Source organism: Etheostoma spectabile, chromosome 15 (assembly GCF_008692095.1).
Source record: "Etheostoma spectabile isolate EspeVRDwgs_2016 chromosome 15, UIUC_Espe_1.0, whole genome shotgun sequence".
NCBI lineage: Eukaryota > Metazoa > Chordata > Actinopteri > Perciformes > Percidae > Etheostoma > Etheostoma spectabile.
The window spans coordinates 17,772,569-17,788,066 of NC_045747.1; the positions used below are offsets into that span (position 1 = coordinate 17,772,569).

Genomic DNA, 15,498 nt, shown 5'->3' on the forward strand with positions numbered 1-15,498 from the left:
AGCGGGTGCAGTATTACATTCAATTTATCGCACCGTTGTGATGAAAAGAAAACTGAGCCAGAAGGCAAAGCTAATAATAATCTCTCACATGCAGGTCCTTTCCTGGCTTCTTTTCCAAAAGGCAAAAACTGCTTTTCTCCGTCACAAACCACTCCAGGGAAGCCTAAAGTCTGTACTGTTAACGTTAAGCCATTCTGCAAATCGGTATTTTTGGAAAATAGAGTACCAGCACGCCTTCTGCTGCGGAAGAGTTGGAGTTGAGCCAAGCAGGGTTGGGGAAGAGGTCCCTCACCTTGACAGACAATTTGAGAGAAACTTTATTTATATTATACATAAAATAAAACAAACATTAGGTCAATTCTACTGCCAAAGCCCTTAACCAAGGCATAGCTTAGAACTGGAGTTTCTTGGTCCACTATGATGTATATACATTAACTGATGTATAAAAAAACTTTTGGTATGAAGGAGGGTTAATGATAAAGGCAAAACAACATACAAATGTGTTAAAACAATAAAAACTCATCTACACTGTTAGTGGAAGTTTTTGTTGGTTTGTTTTGATCCTCCACTAATAAAGACAACTGTTTCCTGTTCACAATAGAGCCATCGTTCTACATGCTACAATGCGTCTGACTCCTATCCTTCAGCACATTAGAAAAGGCAAGAAGGTCTACAACCTTGTGGAGTTGATTGGGAGGCACCCAGATCTCTGCTCAAATCTGTTTGTCCCCAAACAGGATGATAAATATGCTGGGTGAGTGTCTTTACAAGTACAGTAACTTTTGTTGCACATACAAACTAACTAAAGGAGCTACTTTATGGAACTGCTGCAGTGAAGAGATGAAATCATGTACAACAATGAGTAATTTCAAGAGATTACTTAAAATTAACAAATTAAAGGGATACGAAAAGGATTTAAAGTGATAGTATTGTATAATGACTGTATGGTTTCTTGGCATTTATATACTAATATATCTATATACTAATACATCTCTATACTAATATATTTATGTATTGATATATCTATATACTAAAATATCTACATACTGATATATCAATATACTAATATATCTATATACTAAGTCTAGTATGATGTGTTGTTATTTAATTTGATATACTGTATATAGATGGCCTAAGATGTGTAAATGACTGAAGCGTAAGATTTAATAAAGGATAAAAGTGGAGAAAGGGGGTAGGACCTGATAAGTTGTTTATTAACTTCTTCCTACTCCTTTTTGAGCATGAGAAACAACTTTCACTTTTGGAAGATTATGCTGAGAAGTACATGGCCTTATTTATATGTCATTTTAATTATATATGTATGCATGAATGCATGTATATAAATCTTTTATTTTAAAGTTTTTTTTTTACATGTTCAAAAAACTATTAGCTAACTAACTATACATATACATACATACAGCGAGCTCAGAGATACGACAGTGGCGATCACAATGAGTAGAGGTTTCGGCTGAGTTTGGAAGCCATGTTTTCATGACCACCCAGGGTTTACTAGCCAAAGTCAGTCAGTATTGTTTGTTAGGCATTTTGAATGAGATGCGGTTGAGGGCAAGAAGTTTGAAAAATACGTTCAGTGAACGATACAACATTTTGTATAAATATTTAATGTGTAAGACATTTGCATGGGAAATTAGTGCCCGATTCCTTAGTAGCATGTTTTTTGTACCGAAAAATTACAAAATGTGTATTTTAGGACCATTGTTAACAGAATAGATTGAAAAATAGGTAAAGAACTTTAAGGATAAAACTGCAAATGTGATGCTCTGTTTCTGTTCCCCAGATCAAAGTTACTGAAGAGCTTTCAAATTTTTCCATTTCCACAGATGTAGCGCTACTTTCACGTTATTCAAGTGAAATCCACTTTCTGTGGGCCCAAGTGGAGCCACGGGCAAAACTAACTACAGTCTTTACAGCAACAGTTCACGTGAACATACAGTGGTTTGAGAAAGTTCACACACCCAGGCTAAAGTTGATTAAAAAAAGAAATAAAAAAAAACATCTTTTTGAAATTTCCTTAATGCCTTACTTAAAAAAAGTTAGGAATATCCAACCTTTTAAAGACACCAATTTTCTTTGTGAATGAATAATGTATTGTAAATACTGTTGTGGTTTGGGGTTTTTGGTTGGGTTCGTTTTCCCTTTTTCATCGGCCTCCTTGTGTTTTTGTCTGTTTTCTCTCTGGTCTTCTGTTGCTGGTCCTGCTTGTGTTTCTCTGTACCTGTTTGTTCTACTTCCTGTTATTTTTTTTTGTCAGTCAGCTTCCTGTCTTGTCTTTTCTAGTCCAGCTTTACTTTGTTGTTGTCTGATTGTCCTGCCCCGCCCTAATGTGATACCCTGACGTCTCACCTGTTCCTCATGACCTCGTTACCTTTTGTATTTACCCCAGTGTTTCCTTTGTCTCTTGTCAGATCATTCTGGTTCGTGCCTGTCTGCACGTCAAGTTGTCGCAGTATTCCTGTTATTGTTCCCGTTTCCCTGCTGTGGTGATTATTGTTTTTTTGCCTTTTTTGGATGCTTGCCTTTTAGCCTTGTTTTCTGGACATTTTAGTTCCTTTGAGGCTTTTCTGTGTTTGGAAATAAACTCCTGTTTGCCCCATCTGCCTGTCTGCGTCCTCCTTTCGCTTTTGGGTCCAATCCTCACTACCCCCTAACAGAATGATCTGACAGATCATGGACCCCAGCAGACTACTTTTTCAAACCGCTCCTCCACCCGCTCGACCCGTTGGCGGACTTATGTCCGCGCTTTCCGCGATGTATGAGGAGGATCCCACAGACACTGGCACCTCATGTTGGTACGGTGGGAGGAGGTGGACGCGGAGTTTGGTCCCCTCCGGAGTCGGAGGAGCAGGCAGAACAGCACCCCCAGGCGGACTCCAGCAGCGCGCGCGCCGGTCACCACGGACTTCCAGCCGGCGTTGGTGCCCACTGTCAAGTGCCCCCCAGGAGCGTCGCGGTACTGAAAAACCCCCCATGAGTCTCCGCCGGCTAGCCTCCCCAAGAGGTCGAGACGATCCCGCGCTTCCGGAGGGCCGCCGCGGAGCCCCAGCGACGACCTGCCGCCAACGAGCGCGGACCAGCCGCCGACTCCCGCCGACGAGGCAGACCCCCAGCGCCGGCTCCCGCCGACGAGGCGGACCCCCAGCCGCCGCTTCCGCCGACGAGGCAGGCCCCCAGCCGCCCGCGATCCGCCGACGAGGCGGGCCCCCAGCCCGCGGACCCCCAGCCGCCGGTTCCGAGCGAGGCAGCCCCAGCCGCCGGTTCACGCCGACGAGGCGGACCCCAGCCGCCGCTCCCGCCGACGAGCGGGACCCCCGCCGCCGGCTTCCGCCGACGAGGCGGACCCCCCGCCGCGGCTTCCGCCGACGAGGAGGGCCCCCAGCCGCCGGACCCCCAGCGCCGTTCCCGCCGACGAGGCAGACCCCCAGCCGCCGTTCCCGCCGGACGAGGCGGACCCCCAGCCGCGGCTACCGCCGACGAGGCGGACCACCCAGCCGCCGGCTTCCGCCGACGAGGGCGGACCCCCAGCAGCGGCTCGCCGACGAGGCGGGCCCCCCAGACGGCGGACCCCCCAGCCCGGTCCGCAACGCCCAGCGCCGGTTCCTGCACGAGGCGGAACCCCAGCCGCCGGCTCCGCCGACGAGGCGGACCCCCAGCCGCCAGCTCCCGCACGACAGGGCGGACCCCCAGCGCAGCTCCCGCCGACAGGGCGGCCCCCCAGCCGGCGTCTTTAGAGGCGGATGCAGGGAGTGTGCATGGACACCTCCCTGGGATCCGCCTCAGACCCCCAGGGTCACCCGGTCCCAGACCAGCCGGACTGGCCCCCCAGACCAGTCGACTAGACCCCTGGACCGGCCTACTGGCCCCCCTGACCCAGACGGCAGCCCAAACCCTCATACCCTGACGGCCCCGACCGGGCCTCCTCACCCAGACCGGCCAACCGGCCCCTAGACTCCGACCATCGACCGGCCCCCCGACCCGGAACGGCTGCCTGGCCCCCTAGACTGACCCGCCGACCGCCCTTAGACCCAGATCTTGACCGGCCGACTGGCCCCCTAGACCCTGACCAGCCACCGGCCCCTAAACCCACCCTCTGACCGGCCGACTGACCCCCCTGACCCAGACCAGCCAACCGTCCCCTAGATCCAGACCAGCCGACCAGTTTTCCAGCACCCAGACCAGCTGACTGGCCTCCCTGCCCAGACCAGTCAATTGGCCCCACTGACCCAGAAGGCCAACCTGTCCCCTAACCCAGACCTGACCAGACCTCCGACTCTGATCAGGGCCCAGCATTTTCTGACCCTTGGCTGGCACTCGGGTGTCCTGCCCGGCCGACGGCAACAGTTTCTGGCCCTCGTCGGAGGTCGGTGCCCCCGACCAGCCGGTGTCTGGGCTCTGCCCTCTCTAGGCACTGGCTCCCGGGGTCCCCCTGGTACCGGTTCCAGGGTTCCCGGACTCAGTCCCTTGTTCCTCGGTCTGGCCTCGGTCCCGGTCCTCAGGAACCCCGGCCCCCCATGTCTTTGCTTCCCTAGTCCTAGTCTCCCTGGTCTGTGTCCGTCCTGTCTCTGTCCTTGTCCCCGTCACTGTGTCTTCCCCGTTTCTGCTCCTGTCGGTTCGTATACCTGCCCCGTGCTTGTCCCTGTGCCTGCGTCTGTCCCCGTGCTTGGTCCGTCCAGTCTTTGTCACTGTCCCAGTCTTTGTCCTGTCCACTCACGCCTCTGTCCCTGTCACCATTCCTGTTCCCGCTTCTTCCTGTCCCTGCGTCCCACCGTCCAAATTTGTTCCTACACCTAAGCCGTCTGTAGTCTCACCGTCTCCGTCCGTCCCCAAAATGTACTGTATCCGACCGTCTGTCTCATGCCCATCCGGCCCGTCTCGGTCCATCCCCCTTTGTCCAAGTCTGTCCCATCTGTCCTTGCCAAGACGGTCCTCTTCCGTCACGCCTCTAATGGGCTTCGTAGTGCGCCCCCCCGTGGGCTTTCTGGTTCTATTTGTGGGCCTCTCGTGTTCCCAGTGCGCCCCCAGTGGGCCTTCGTGTTCCTAGTGCGCCCCCAGTGGCCTTCCGTGTTCCTAGTGCGCCCCCCCGTGGGCCTTCTCGGTTCCTAGTGGCACGCGGGCCTTCTCGTGTCCCTAGTGCGCCCCTTCGTGGGCCTTCTCGGTCCCTCTGGGCCCCCCCGTGGGCTTCATGTATCCCTCGTACGCCCTTCGTGGGCTTTCTCGTACCCCGTGTGCCCTCTACCGGCTTTTCCGAGTGCCCCTTCGTGGGCTTCGTCGAGCGCCCTCTGGTGGACTTTTCCGTATCCCACTCATAGGTTCCCTAGTGCGCCCTCTCCTGGGCACCCTCGCGCCTCCTAGTGCCCTTCCCTTGGTCCTGCTCAGTCCCTGTGTTTGGGTCACCCATGTTCTCTGTGTCTCTGTATCTCTCTCCCTCTCTTTTTTTTTTGGTGTAGGTCTCTCTTCCGTCCCCTGTGTCATGTGTTTCCCTCGTTTTGGTCTCTTAGTCTGGTCCCTCTCCTCGGTCTGGTCTTCTTTCGTTCCATCCTCCTTCTGGTTGCCTGCTCATTTTTTTTTTTTTTTTTTTTTTTTTTACTGTTATTTGTTGTTTGTTTATTTGTTTTTCTCTCCCTGCTTCGGTTTCTTTCGGTCCCGTGGCTGTCTGTCTCCCTCTCGGTGGTTTAGTCACGTTCTGTTCTCTCTTGTCTGTCTGGCTCTCCGCATTCCTCTTGCTCTGTCTGTGTCGCCTCTGTCTCTCCACACACCAACCCTCGCTGTCCTTTTCGCTTGTTTTTTGTTTGTTTGTGTGGGTGTCCTCTTTCTATGTCTGTCTGTCTCGCTCTCTGCGTCTCAGTCCTTTCTCTCTGTCTGTTTGTTTTGTGGTGATATCCGCTCTCTTTCCGTGTGTCTCTGTCCTACTCTGTGCTCTTTCTCTGTCTGTTGTCTGTCTCTCGCTCTATATATCTCTCTCTGTACCTACCCCTAGTGCCTTTTTGGCTCCTTTCTCTGTCCCTCTCTTCTATCCCTCGTGTTTTTTTGTCCTCGCCTTGTCTCCATCGCTCTGTTTCTTTTGCTCTCTTTTTCTCTCTCTCTCCCTGTAGTCCTGCTCTCTGTGTCGGTTTCCCTCTGTCCCTTTCGTCCCCTGGGTTGTTGGTCTGTCTTGTTCGTTGGTGTCTCTCCTCTCTTCTGCCTGGGGTGTGTGTCTTTTTCCCTGTCGGTCCGACTCTCTGTGTCTTCTCCCTTTTACCCTTTGATTCCCTGTGCCTGTCAGTCAGTCTTGTCCTCTGTGTCTCTCTGTCGCTTTGTTCTGTTCGTGGTCTGTCTCTCTCTCTTTCTGTGGGTCTCTGTGTCGTAACGCTCTGTCTCTTCTTCCCCCGCTCTCGTTCCCTGTGTGTCTCTCTGTCTCGTTTCAGTGTCTTTTCTCTCTGTGGTCCGTTCGCTCTCCCCTGTGTTCCTACCCTTTCTCGGTTTCCTCTCTAGTCCCTCTCTCGCTCCCTCCTTCCCAGTCCCTCTCTTCGCTCCCTCCTCACGGTCACTCTCTCCTTCCAGTCCCTCTCTCAGTCCCTCCCTTGGTCCCTGTTCTAGCTCCCCTTTGTCTTTGTTCCCTGTGCTCCCTGTTTGCCTCTGTCCTAGTGCCTTTGGCCCCTGGTTTCTCCGTCTCTCAGTCCCCTCTTTCCCAGTGTCTTCCGCCTCTCTGGGTTGCTTTTTGTTCTCTGTGGGTTTTGTTTGGTTTTGACATCTGGGATCTGTCTTTGGGGGGGGGTACTGTTGTGGTTTGGGGTTTTTGGTTGGGTTGTTTTCCCTTTTCATCGGCCCTTGTGTTTTTGTCTGTTTTCTTCGGTCTTCTGTTGCTGGTCCGTCTTGTGTTTCTCTGTACCTTTTTGTTCTACTTCCTGTTTATTTTTTGTCAGTCAGCTTCCTGTCTTGTCTTTTCTAGTCCAGCTTACTTTGTTTGTCTGATTGTCCTGCCCCGCCCTAATGTGATCACCTGACGTCTCACCTGTTCCTCATGACTCGTTACCTTTTGTATTTAACCCCGGTTTCCTTTGTCTCTTGTCAGATCATTCTGGTTCGTTCGCCTGTCTGCACGTCAAGTTGTCGCAGTATTCCTGTTATTGTTCCCGTTTCCCTGCTTGTGGTGATTATATGTTTTTTGTCCTTTTTTGGATGCTTGCCTTTTAGCCTTGTTTTCTGGAATTTAGTTCCTTTGAGGCTTTTCTTGTGTTTTGGATATTAACTCCTGTTTTGCCCCATCTGCTGTCTGCCGTCCTCCTTTCTGCTTTTGGGTCCAATCCTCACTACCCCCTAACAAATACATGTTCTGCCTTAAAATACAGGGGGCATAAGTATACACACCCCTGTGTTAAATTCCCATAGAGACAGGCACATTTTTATTTTTAAAGGCCGGTTATTTCATGGATCCAGGATACTATGCAAGTTCTCTTGGCCCACATCATCACATACCTTTCAACCTTACATAGGCAAGGGGAACTTTGCATAAGATCATCTCTCAGTGCCAGCCATTAAGCTAACTGAAATAACACCATGGCTATCTCTATGTATAGTGAAGGGTATGTGATGATGGCAGGTTAGTTAATTCCAAAGGTCAAGGGACCTTTATGGCCCCAGGTCTGTTTGTAGAGTTGTACTGTTTAGTCTACACCTGACATGGTATGTTGCAGCTGAATGGGGCTGGATGTGTCTCTTCTACTGCACCAGTCTTGAGCATGAGGAATGGTTATGGAATAAAAAGGCCAACATTACCCTCACCCTGGATTTCCTGGAATGGCTCCGCTGCATGTTGGCTCTGTCCTTTGCTGTCCTTCAATACCCACCAGGTCCGGATTTGCTGCGGAACTGCTGCGGCCATGACTAACAGCTAAAGTTACAAGTGCCCACGAGATCGTGCGATATACCAGGATGTGCAGGGAAATATGATCCCCTATGAGCACAGTATATTTTTTTAATTAACTGGATACTTTATTTTGTGTCTATGCTCGACTTCCTGTCCCTCACAATCTGCCCTGTGCTGAATTCAATCAGGAGAGGCATATTTGCAGATTAGCAAATAAGTTTTATTTTACAGCTCAGATAAAATGTACAAAGTCTTTGGCGATTAGACTCCATCACTATGAAAATCTTTTGCACATATGTATAATGGGGTAGAGAACCATCAGACCTCCCAATGGAATCTAGACACCGGTGGTGGCGACAAAGGAGCCCAAAGACCAGACCGAGCTGGAGTAGATGACTGGAGGTAGAAGGGGAGGTAGAGGGTTGCACTCTTTGGCTGCAACGACAGCTGAATAGCAAAGAGAGAAACGATTATTTAAACCAGAGTTGTGACACAGTGATTGGCCTTTGCCATTTATGTACGATTCTGATTGGTTTAGCAGGAAGGTGAACACCTCCAACAGCTGATTCAAGTTGGGTAGAACATTGATTAAGAGTGAGGTCTTCCTGAAAGGATTTACGCTGAGGATACACAGCATGATAAAATATACAGTACATTTATTAGGATAACAGCTGAATTGATTTAGGAGGGCATCGATTAATAGTTAGGTCTTCCTGAAAGAATTTATACTGAGCTACATTTGACGCGGAGCTCTCCGGCATCTGGCTAAAATAGAAGCTCTGTGTATCTGCTCCGGAGTGCTGTGGATCGCCGGAGCTGGGACAGAGTCGGAAAGCCGCCGCTCCACAGTCTGTCAGTGTGAAAAATACACACATTGAAACCTATTGACTCCGCCGCCGTTCTGGAGCTGATCTGCAGCCGTTCCGCAGTTGGTGGAAATCAGGGGTCAGGATATTTTTGGAAAACATTTTTTTTGTAAAAAAGCAAATAAGTGTAATTACAAAACGTATCAAACTGTTCTTCAATTTACACTCGTGTTCAGCAAGGAAGACTAAAACAAGCACGCACTAACACAAACATTACACATGTTTGTGGGGGACCCGTCATTGACACAATGCATTCCCTAGCCCTTTATCCTAACGTTAACCATCACAACTAAATGCCTAAGTGTAACCCTTACCTAATTCTAACCCTAACACCAACAGTCCTTTAAAGTTGTGGGGTCCAGCATTTTGGCCCCACAGATAGACACACACACAGACCTTTGCATTTAAAACGTGTGCCTCTCTCAGTTTGTAATCATCAGATCTTTTGTGTCTAATGTACTCAGATTCGGAGACGACATCCCCAGCACGGAGGGTCATGGTAGAGTTCAAGCGCAATGTAGAATTGTTTAGCTCTCTTCCTGGTTCCCTGATGTAACTGTTGACTGAGCAACTGAAACTCTTGTACGTTTGTGCTCTAGAGAGGAGGCCACATTGAAGAGGAAAAAAGAAATCCAGCACTCTATCTTGTCTGATGCACTTTATCTGCTCCTGCTTTCCTACAATTCTCCAATCTGTAGCAATCCTTCTTTTTATGAAATGATTACAGGTTTTTTAGCCTATACAAATTTTCCTCTGAATAGAATGGAGGTAAAAGTCTAATTTAACAATATAAGTAAATACTGTAAGTATAGATGTATAATGTATATGAATGTCACTTCAATCTTCTGGGTCTTATCATCTGGTAGGTGTATATTTTCGATACTTGAATGACTTGAAGGTAGCATCAGGAAATCAGCTGAACTTGACCGAGTGCTAAATGATTACTATCAACAACAGTTTGAGGCTCCTAACAAAGGACAGACATGGGTGTGTTGGTTCAGCCTGCTGGTGTGGAGAAAGGAAAACGAAACCAAACAGTGACGTGTTGATGTTTTGGCAGCAGAATTCTTCAACAGTCTCAGTAAGTGATTTTAGCAGATTCAGTCAACGCATCAGTTGCAAGCTATACAATAGAACGATCAGATTTTGATCTATTCATATTGAAAAACCATAAAAGGTAATAAGGTGAGGCCTGTTGAATTAGATGAACTAGATTAGAACAAAAATGTTTCCACATTTAGTAGGATAACAGCTGAATTAATTTAAGAGTGCATCGATTAATAGTTAGGTCTTCCTAAAACAGTACAGTATAGTTAGTCAACAGTTTATTGCAAAAAGGAGTTCATAAATAAACAGACCAAAAAGGCAAAAACGCCATCCAAAATACAACTCTAAAATTCAAAAATCAAAAGAGGTCCGGGGGAAAAGGCAAGAGGGAGACAGGAAGCAAAAACAGGGACAAACTCAATGGAAAACCCAGGGAACAGGAACAAACGAGAGAAACTTCTTCTGGAACAGACAGACCAACAAACGATCATAAGGACTGGACAAAACGATCTGAACAGAGACGAGGGAATCACAGACATTATATACACAAGGTAATGAGGTTATGAGTTGCAGGTGACAAGAGGTCAGGGAAGCAGGTGGAAAACATAAGGTAATCACAAGAGCGGAAAGACACAGGAAGTAAAACTAAAGACAGGACAAGACAAAAACCCGACTTCAAAATAAAACAGGAAACAAAACATGCAGACACTCAGGGGAACACGAGATGGGATCAACAACCCAAGACCGGGGAGGAAAGTAAGGACAAACACAGGATCGGGGAGGAAAGTAAGGACAAACACAAGAAGACAAGACAGGACCAAAAAAACAAAAAAAGGAGAAAAAGAAACTAAAGCAACCCCCCCGGGACGGATCCCAGATGTCACAAAACAAAAAATTGTTTATCAAAAAACAACCCAGAAAGGGCCGAAGACACTGTGGAGAACGGGAACTGGAGACCTGAGGCACAGGGAAACCGAGGCACAAGGGAATGGGAACACAGGGGAACTAAGGGAACCAAGGAGCCAGGGAACAAGGTTACAGGGGCCAAGGACGCTGGGGAGCTAAGGGACACCGGGGAACAAGGAACAAGGGAAAGAGAGAGAAGGCGAGAGAGCGAGCAAGAGGGTGAGCAAGATAGGGCACAAGAAGGTGAGCGAGGGAGCAACGAGAGAGGGAGCAAGAGGACAAACAAGTAAGGAAACGCGAGAGGAAATGTGAGAGGGAGCAAGAGAGGAGACAAGAAGGCGAACGAGAGAGGAAACGAGGGAGGGAGCAAGACAGGAAACGAGAGAGGAAAGGAGAGGGTAAACGGGTGAGGAAACGAGAGAGGGAGCGAGAGAGAAAACAAGAGGGAACAATAAAAAGAGCGAGAGGAGGAACGAGAAGGCGAGCAATTGGAGGAACGAGAGGGGAGCGAGAGGACGAGATGAGGGAGGGGACGAGAGGAGGAGACGAGGAAGGGGACGAGAGGAGGAGGCAAGGGAGGGGACGAGAGAAGGAGGCGAGCGAAGGGACAAGAAGAGCAGGCGAGGAAGGGACGAGAGGAGGAGGAGAGATAGGGGACAAGAGGAGGAGGCGAGGGAGGGGACGAGAGGAGGAGGTGAGGGAGGGGATGAGATAAGGAGGCAAGGGAAGGGACGAGAGAGGGGACGAGGGAGGGGTCGAGAGGAGGGGACGAGAGGAGGAGACAAGAGAGGGGGCGAGAGGAGGAGACAAGAGAAGGGACGGGAGAGGGGACGAGAGAAGGGGCAAGAGAGGAGACGAGAGAGGGGACAAGGAAAGGGCACGAGGAAAGGGCACGAGGAAAGGGACGAGAAAGGAGATGAGGGAGGACACAAGGAAAGGGCACGAGGGAAGGGTACAAGAGAAGGGCACGAGAAAACAAGAGAGGTAGGCATGGTTGGTGTATATTTCCGATGTTTGAATGACTTGAAGGCAGCATCAGCAAATCAGCTGAACGAAACCAAGTGGTAAATTATTACTATCAACAACAGTTTAAGGCTCCTAACAAAGGACAGACATGAGTGTGTTGGTTCGGCCTGCTGATGTGGAGAAAGGAAAACGAAACCAAACAGTGACCTGTCGATGTTTTGGCAACAGAATTCTTCAACAGTCTCAGTAACGGAGTTTAGCAGATTCAGTCAATGCATGAGTTGCAGCAAGCAATAGAACTATCAGTTTTGATCTATTCATTTAGAAAAACCATAAATGTTATAAGGTGAGGCCTGTTGAATTTAAAACAATTTTTTTGTCTTTTGTCTTTGAGCCAACCCCTAGACTAGATTAGAACAAAAGAATGTTTATTCTATTAAGAATTGACACCCACATAGTAGGAGATTGTGACCTCGAAACACATGGATTTGGAAATGACACCTTCTGCTGTGCGATGGCGGACCAATGGAAAACATTTTCATTCATGGAACCGCCCACAACTTCAAGAATAAATATTATTGTGAAACTGACTTTAAAATGTGAATTCACAAGGGAGAAGCATCAGTTCAGTCCACTGCAGCGTTGAATTCTGCAATCCTGTCATCAGATTCATTATTAAATCTTTTTGTTAAATCTAATTTTTATTAAATGTCATTGGCCTCCCCATTTCTTAAAAAATTTAAAGAAAACGCAACAGGAGGAACCTTGAGGAAAAACATGTCTGCTGCAAGGTAAAGAATTTAAATATACATATTAAATATTTTATTGTAGGGTTTTCATGTTGAGTCATGTGTTATATATTTTTTTCTTTTTTCTTCTAATTACATTTTCTTTACAATTATATATTGTTTAATAATAGAAAAAAATACTAAGGAACAACATACAACATAACAAACTAGAAAATGCATTTCCTGCAGAAAATGCGTGGGAATGCTGAATAGCAGAATTGCTAAAGCTAACCTAGTTGAGTAGTTGAATGAATGAAGTAAAATGAATAGTTAAAGCTAATCTGTAGAAAAAGCTTAAGTCAGTAAGAAGATGTTGAAGTTTTGAGAAGAGTGGAAAAAAGTAGGAAACTTAAAGTAGTAAAAAAAGTTGAAAAAGTAGGAATGGTTTTTAATTAAGTTGAATAACAACAATAATGTAAAAAAGATGGAAAAATTCTAAAAAAATTGAAATGCTAAAGCTACTTGAGAAATAGCATAATTCAGTAAGAAGATGTTTAAGTAGTGAGAATATTTGAAAAAGTCGTAAAGTTGTAACATATAATGAGAGTCACACACACACACACACACAGACGTTTTAAAGTTTGAACCACGTCTGTAAGTGAAAGTATGAAGTCGCTGAAACTTTTGGGAACAGAAGAAGATTTGAAGGATTTGAAGCTTGCTCTCATTGACTTTAATGTTAAAATAAAATGTTTAAAAGCTTAATATTTGAAAAAGTATAAATTGCAGAAAAATAGCTGAAGAAGTCACATCATCTGCTGAATGAGCTGAAGATTTGAAAAGTTGAATTTGAAGAGTTTTAACACTAGATGATGTTAAACCACTGTGGGATTTGAACCCGGGTCTCTGGCACGAAAGGTATGAGACATAACCACTGCGCCACCACAGTAACATCTTCCTAATGAACTATACATGTTGATATATAATATATCATGTCTGTGTGTGTGTGTGTCTGTGTGTGTGTGTCTCTGCTTCTGTGTGCCTGTGTGTGTCTGTGAGTGTGTGTGTCTCTGTGTCTGTGTGTGTCCTGGTATGTGTTGTGTCGTCTCTGGTGTGTGTGTCTGTGTGTCTGTGTGTGTGTCCCTGTGTGTCTTTGTTGTGTATGTCTTGCTGTGGTGTTTGTTTGTGTTGTGTGTGTTTGTGTGTGTGTCTTTGTGTGTGTGTGTGTGTGTGTCTGTGTCTGTGAGTGTGTCTGTCTGTGTTTTTGGTTGTGTTGGTGTGTGTGTGTGTGTGTGTCCATCTGTCTCGTGTGTATGTGTGTATGTTTATGTCTTGTGTGAGTGTGTGTGTCATGTGGTGTGGTCTGTGTGTGTGGGTGGTGAGTGGTGTCTGGTTTGTGTGTGTGGTGGTGTGCGTGTGTGTCGTGTGTGTGTCTGTGTGTCTATGTGTGTGTGTGTGTGTGTGTCTGTCTGTGTGTGTGTGTGTGTGTGTGTGTTTGTCTCTGTGTATTTGTATGTCTGTGTTTTTTGTGTCTGTGTGTCTGTGTGTCTGTGTGTGTGTGTGTGTGTGTGTGTGTGTGTGTGTGTCTGTGTGTCTGTGGACACCAAAGGATTTGTTCAGGAAGCTATACATTGCAATATATAATGAGACAGACAGACATAGAGAGTTTTGGAGTGTCTGGGGAGGCGTTGCCATGGCTACATCTAATCAGTGGCCATGTTTGTAAACACAGCTAGGAAGCCTTTGATGTCTGTGATGTCATCTCTTTTGATCTGCAATCAGTTAACGACCGCAGCTGTTGTACCCTTCTTTACCTGTCAGCTAATGGAAACCACTGCTCCTTAGACAGTGAAACCAGCTCCCAAACAAATGGTCATTGCGCCAAAGGGATATGAGATAGAAAGAAAATAACTTGCCCATGAGCACCTGAAGGCCTTTGTGAATGTAATGATGTAAAATTCATGTGGATAAAGTTATAAATGTGGGCGTATCAGCGATTTAAAAAAGTGGTTCGCTCTGCGTTTTGCTCAGAAATGGGGACAATCTTTAACATTGCAGTGAATGGAGCAAGATCGTGAACTCTGGTCATTTGAAAGCTCGCTGAGCAAAAAGTATAATTCCTATCACATAAATGAGCACATTGGCTGAAACTAGACAAGGATACCTACGTTTTGATGTACAAACTGTCCATGAAAAGTTTGAAGTGTTGGCGTGGGAGCAAGTTATAGAGAACGGAGTAAGATAATATTTTCGAAGCCTTTCACTCTGATGACATCACTCCTCACTCTAACAAATGCAATACACACCCATTATAAATCCAGAAAAATCATAAAATGTACACCATACTTAAACAGCTTTTTCACAAAAACTGTAAAATATGTCAATCTGAAAAGCCATAGTCGGATAGCTGAATATTTTGTGAACGTTTTAAAGTTTGAACCATGAATGTAGGTGAAAAACTGTAGGAGGAGATACACTTTTAAGCAGAAGAAGATTTGAAGGATTTGAAGCTTGCTCTCATTGACTTTAATGTTAAAAAAAATTGTTTAAAAGATTAATATTTGAAAAAGTATAAATAGCAGAAAAATAGCTGAAGAAGTCCCATCATCTGCTGAAAGAGCTGAAGATTTGAAAAGTTGAACGGTTTAAATAGCTGAAAGTATGCAGAAGATACAGAGAGCCAAAAAACGTACGGAATAATAAAAAGAAAAGATAAATAAAGAACCGAATAACAATAGTTGGAATGCTGAACAGCATTCCCACTAAAATAAAAAAATAAAAATGATGTTGATATGTGTGCGTGTGTGTATGAATATGTGTGGAAGCACCAACTATCCTACATCAAGTCATTAAAGTTAGTTGTTATTTTGTCCATTATGTGTTTGGGATATATTTTGTACCACTTTTCTAAGATATTCCTAGTTATGGAAGTGAGCCTTTCCATTTCTAATACTTGTTTTATTGTGTCATACCATAAATGTAATTCTGGTTCTTTTGGTTGCTTCCATGTTCTTGTCAGTTGCTTCAATGCAGTAAGACGTAGCATATTAAAAACATTTTGCTTAATTGCTTATATCTTACATTGTGTTGCACTGTTGCTTGCTCTGTAGGAAACTACTAG

At 46.2% G+C, this 15,498-nt stretch overlaps 2 long non-coding RNA genes across 2 annotated transcripts in view; one reads left to right on the forward strand and one right to left on the reverse strand.

Annotated features, from left to right (window-relative positions):
- Positions 1–590, reverse strand: part of LOC116702715 (uncharacterized) — a 12,221-nt gene extending 11,631 nt beyond the window's left edge. Inside the window, exon 1 of the long non-coding RNA XR_004335240.1 lies at positions 580–590. This is a non-coding gene — a long non-coding RNA (uncharacterized LOC116702715). The remainder of the gene's footprint in view (positions 1–579) is intronic.
- LOC116702716 (uncharacterized) overlaps positions 1–15,498 on the forward strand; it is a 19,252-nt gene that overhangs the window by 831 nt on the left and 2,923 nt on the right. Inside the window, exon 2 of the long non-coding RNA XR_004335241.1 lies at positions 10,366–10,373. This is a non-coding gene — a long non-coding RNA (uncharacterized LOC116702716). The remainder of the gene's footprint in view (positions 1–10,365; positions 10,374–15,498) is intronic.